This window comes from Triticum urartu, chromosome 5 (genome assembly GCF_003073215.2).
Source record: "Triticum urartu cultivar G1812 chromosome 5, Tu2.1, whole genome shotgun sequence".
NCBI classification, from domain to species: Eukaryota; Viridiplantae; Streptophyta; class Magnoliopsida; order Poales; family Poaceae; genus Triticum; species Triticum urartu.
The window spans coordinates 426,782,673-426,788,067 of record NC_053026.1 but is presented as its reverse complement, the minus strand read 5'-3'; positions in this window follow the sequence as shown (position 1 = coordinate 426,788,067).

The following is a 5,395-nucleotide window of genomic DNA, read 5'->3' as shown; positions in this document are numbered from 1 at the left end:
CGGGCGGACCGGTCGAGTTGAGTCTTAGTCAGCGGGGGCACGCCAAGTGCACCCGCTGGGTGTAGCCCCTGAGACCGCAGTCGACTGTGTGCAGTCGGCTGGGGTCTAAGCGAACTTTTTTAGGTTTTGTTCACTCGGAAGTAAACAACCTTTGATCTTATCGACTGATCCGTCTTTTGCCTTCTGCAGAAGTCTTGCACTCTTATTTCTAAGTTTGCTGAACTTGAGGAGAAGCAGAGGCAACTCAACCTCGACTTGGAATTAGCCCAGCAGAATCTGAAAAAAGCTCAAGACGAAGCCGCTGGTATGGAAGGTAACTGACTGTCGACTGACTTTCAATACATTTCTTTGATCTCTTCTTTGATTTGATTGTCTCTTTTGCAGAGAAAATGAAGTTGGCTCTGTAGAAGAAGGACTCGGACCTTGCCACCGTGCAAAAAGCAGCCCAAGATAAAACTGCTCTCGCAGACCAGAAGCTTGCTTCAATCGGAACACTGGAAGGAGAGGTGAACAAACTGAAATCTTGTCTTAATGAAGCTAACCGCGAAGTGACTAGTCTGAAGAAGGACAAGGTCGTCCTGAATGAAAAGCTGGAGTCTGCGATCTGCTAGAGGAATGACACAGAAGCTTATCTGAGGACTCTTGCCAAGAATCTTTATCTCACGCCGGAAGGTATTTCTTTTAATCCGACTGTGTTGATGCTTGCGATCGGATCTTGCTTGGTCGATTGACTAATTTTTGGCTGCAGAATTCTGTCAAGACTTCCACGAGGAAACTGGAAGGGTCGAGACGGGTCTGGACCCTATCGCTTCTCCAATCTGCGACGAAACTGCAATGAACGTGCTCCGACTGGAGTCCTGTATCGCCGGCGCCACAAGCTACCTCGCGCGCCTGAAGGAGATAGTCTCCCGAATCGACTCATTGCTTTGGCCGGGGCGACACTTCAGAATGGCCTGGAATCCCTGATGACTCGACTGAACGAAATCCCTGACTGAGTGCAAGAATGGAAGAAATCCTCCGCCCAGTGTGGTGCTGACGTGGCGCTGTCCTTGGTGCGAGTCCATTGCAAGGAAGCTTGTGAAGACAAGCTGGCTGCGATCAAAGTCGCTAACACCAAAAAGCATGACTTCCAGTCCTTCATGGAGACTTTCATTGCTGCCGCCACTCGGATCGCTCATGGGATCGACCTGGACTCATTCGTGGAGCCTGCCAGCCCTCCTCCGGCCGAGTGAACAAACTTATGAAATTTGAATCTTCTTTAAATTTGCCTCGGAATGTCGAGTGACTGCTATAACCGTTGAACTCCTTCGGGCTTGATGCCCGAGTACTTTTGATTTGCTGCTTGGAACTTTTAGGTTTTATCTGAATTTGGTTTATTTCCGAATGTGCTTGCATTTGCCTTCGAATGGACTTTGCTCACTGCTTGGCATAGTCTTTGCGCTGGAGACGCAACTCTGAGGTGGCGGCTCCAGTCGACCTGCGCTTCGCCGTCCTTGCGGATAGGGATGGAGCGGACGTTGTACTTGTGTCGTAGCTCCGAAGGAGAAGGTTGCAGTCGACCTGCACCTCGTCGTCCTTGCGGATAGGGATGGACCGGACGTTGTACTTGTGTCGTAGCTCCGAAGGAGAAGGTTGCAGTCAACCTACACCTCGTCGTCCTTGCGGATAGGGATGGAGCGGATGTTGTACTTGTGTCGTAGCTCCGAAGGAGAAGGTTGCAGTCGACCTGCACTTCGTCGTCCTTGCGGATAGGGATGCTTAGGCGAGTACTGGACTGCAGCTAAGCCCCCGAGTGGGAGGATTGCTTTCCACTCGGTAGGATTTTTTCAAACTTAGGCGAGTACTGGACTGCAGCTAAGTCTCCTAGTGAGAGAACTTAGGCGAGTACCAGACTGCAGCTAAGCCCCCGAGTGGGAGGATTGCTCTCCATTCGGTAGGATTTTTCAAACTTAGGCGAGTACCGGACTGCAGCTAAGCCTCCTAGTGGGAGAACTTAGGCGTGTACTGGACTGCAGCTAAGCCCCCGAGTGGGAGGATTTCTCTCCACTCGGTAGGATTTTTCAAACTTAGGCGAGTACTGGATTGCAGCTAAGCCTCCTAATGGGAGAACTTAGGTGAGTACTGGACTGCAGCTAAGCCCCCGAGTGGGAGGATTGCTCTCCACTCGGTAGGATTTTTCAAACTTAGGAGAGTACTGGACTGCAGCTAAGCCTCCTAGTGGGAGAACTTAGGCGAGTACTGGACTGCAGCTAAGCCCCCGAGTGGGAGGATTGCTCTCCACTTGGTAGGATTTTTCAAACTTAGGCGAGTACTGGATTGCAGCTAAGTCTCCTAATGAGAGAACTTAGGCGAGTACTGAACTGCAGCTAGGCCCCGAGTGGGAGGATTGCTCTCCACTCGGTAGGATTTTTTCAAACTTAGGCGAGTACTGGACTGCAGCTAAGTCTCCTAATGAGAGAACTTAGGCGAGTACTGAACTGCAGCTAAGCCCCCGAGTGGGAGGGTTGCTCTCCACTCGGTAGGATTTTTTCAAACTTAGGCGAGTACTGGACTGCAGTTAAGTCTCCTAGTGAGAGAGCTTAGGCGAGTACCGGACTGCAGCTAAGCCCCCGAGTGGGAGGATTGCTCTCCACTCGGTAGGATTTTTCAAACTTAGGCGAGTACTGGACTCCAGCTAACTCTCCTAATGAGAGAACTTAGGCGAGTACTGGACTGCAGCTAAGCCCCCGAGTGGGAGGATTGCTCTCCACTCGGTAGGATTTTCTTTCGAACTTAGGCGAAACGGATTCGCGACTAAGCCCACCCACTAGGGGATTTCAGAAGTACATAAGAACACAACAATCGAATGATAGGACTATAAGCTCTTGTCTTTGATAAACAAATTACAAAGGTGTTTCTTATTACATTTTATTCGAACGAGTGCTTAAGTATAAAAGGGGCGGAGCAGCTCCCCGTTCCAAGCCCGTGGCTCGTCTTTCTGATGCTCAATACTGTAAAGATGGTATGCTCCGTTGTGGAGAACTTTGGTGATGATGAAGGGGCCCTCCCATGTCGGGGCAAGCTTTTGTGGTTTCTGTTGATCCACTCGAAGAACCATGTCTCCTTCTTGAAAGGCTCGACCCCTCACATTTCTGGCGTGGAATTGACGCAAGTCTTGCTGATAAATGGTCGAGCGGATCAAGGCCATCTCTATTTCCTCCTCTAAGAGATCGACTGAATCTTGCCGGGCCTGCTCTGCTTCCTCTTCGGAGAAGAGCTCAACTCGGGGTGCATTGTGGAGCAGGTCACTTGGCAGAACAGCTTCGGCTCCATAGACTAAGAAGAAAGGAGTTCGTCCGGTCGACCGATTAGGAGTTGTCCTCAAACCCCACAGAACAGACGGAAGTTCATCAACCCAAGCACCTGCTGCGTGTTTGAGATCACGCATTAGTCGGGGTTTCAGTCCTTTGAGAATTAGGCCATTGGCTCTTTCTGCTTGTCCGTTCGACTGCGGGTGAGCGACAGAAGCATAGTCGACTCGAGTGCCCTAAGAGGCGTAGAAAGCTCTGAACTCATCGGAATCGAAGTTCGATCCGTTGTCCGTGATGATGCTGTGTGGGACTCAATATCTGAATGTCAATTCTCTGATAAAACTGACAGCGGTGCTAGCATCAAGGTTCTTGATAGGTTTAGCTTCAATCCATTTGGTAAACTTGTTGACTGCAACAAGCACATGAGTGAAGCCGCTCCTGCTAGTTCTCAGTGGTCCAACCATATCCAGTCCCCAAACAGCAAAGGGCCAGATGAGGGGGATGGTCTTCAGGGCTGACGCTGTCTTGTGAGACATGTCGGAGTAAAATTAGCAGCCTTCACATCTGTCCACTATATCTTTCGCCATTTCATTTGCTCGTGGCCAATAGAATCCAGCTTGGTATGCTTTAGCCACGATGGCCCGAGAGGACGCATGATGACGACAGGTCCCCGAGTGGATGTCATTGAGGATCATTCGACCTTCTTCTGGTGTTATGCATTTCTGACCGACTCCAGTCACGCTTTCCCAGAAAAGCTGCCCTCTGATCACAGTAAAGGCCTTGGATCGACGGACTATCTGTCGAGCCTCTTCTTCATCCTCTGGGAGTTCTTTCCTGAGGATGTATGCAATGTAGAGCACCGTCCAGTCGGGAGTAATGGCCAGAACCTCCATGATCAGGTCGACCACGGCTGGGACCTCGACTTCAGTCGGATCTGTGGCGCTCTTAGGTTGCGGGGGCTCTTCAGTAAAAGGATCTTCCTGAACCGTCGGCGAGTGAATATGCTCCAAAAACACATTGCTGGGAATGGCTTCTCTCTTGGAGCCTATATTTGCCAAATCGTCGGCTGCTTGATTTTTCAGTCAGGGTATGTGGTGGAGTTCTAACCCCTCAAACTTCTTCTCAAGCTTTCTCACCGCGTTGCAGTAACCAGTCATGGCTGGGCTTCTGACGTCCCACTCCTTCATCACTTGATTAACTACCAAATCTGAGTCGCCATAGACCATGAGGCGACGGACGCCGAGTGAGATGGCCATGCACAACCCATACAGGAGTGCTTCATATTCTGCTTCATTGTTGGAGGAATCAAAGTGAATCTGGAGGACATATCTGAGCCTGTCTCCTCGGGGGGATACCAGAACTACTCCAGCACCAGAACCGTTCAGCATCTTGGGTCCGTCAAAGAACATGGTCTAGTGCTCAGAGTGAACTTGAGTCGGCAGTTGCTGTTCGATCCACTCGGCGAGGAAATCTGCTATTGCTTGGGACTTGATAGCTTTCTTTGCCTCAAACTTGATATCCAAGGGAAGGAGTTCAATCGCCCATTTAGCCACTCGACCAGTTGCATCTCTATTGTGCAGAATCTCTGACAATGGAGCGTCGCTGATGACTGTAATAGAGTGATCCGAGAAATAGTGTGCAACCTTCTTCGTGGTCATGTAAATCCCATAGACAAGCTTCTGATAATGAGGATATCTCTGCTTTGACGGGGTCAGGACTTCAAAAATATAATAAACTAGGCGTTGAACCTTATAAGCTTTTCCTTCTTCCTCCCGCTCGACCGTAAGTACTGTACTGACGACTTGTCCAGTGGCTGCTATATAAAGCAGTAGAGGCTCTTTGTTGATTGGAGTAGCAAGCACCGGCTGGGTGGAAAGCAGGGCTTTTAGCTCTGCAAACGCTGCATTAGCTTCTGGGGTCCACTCGAACTTGTCTGATTTCTTCATCAGTCGGTAAAGAGGCAGCGCCTTTTCACCGAGGCGAGAAATGAATCGACTTAGGGTGGCCAAGCAACCAGTAAGCTTCTGGACATCATGCACACGCACAGGGCATTTCATTTGGAGTATAGCGCCTACTTTCTCTGGGTTAGCATCGATTCCTTGTTC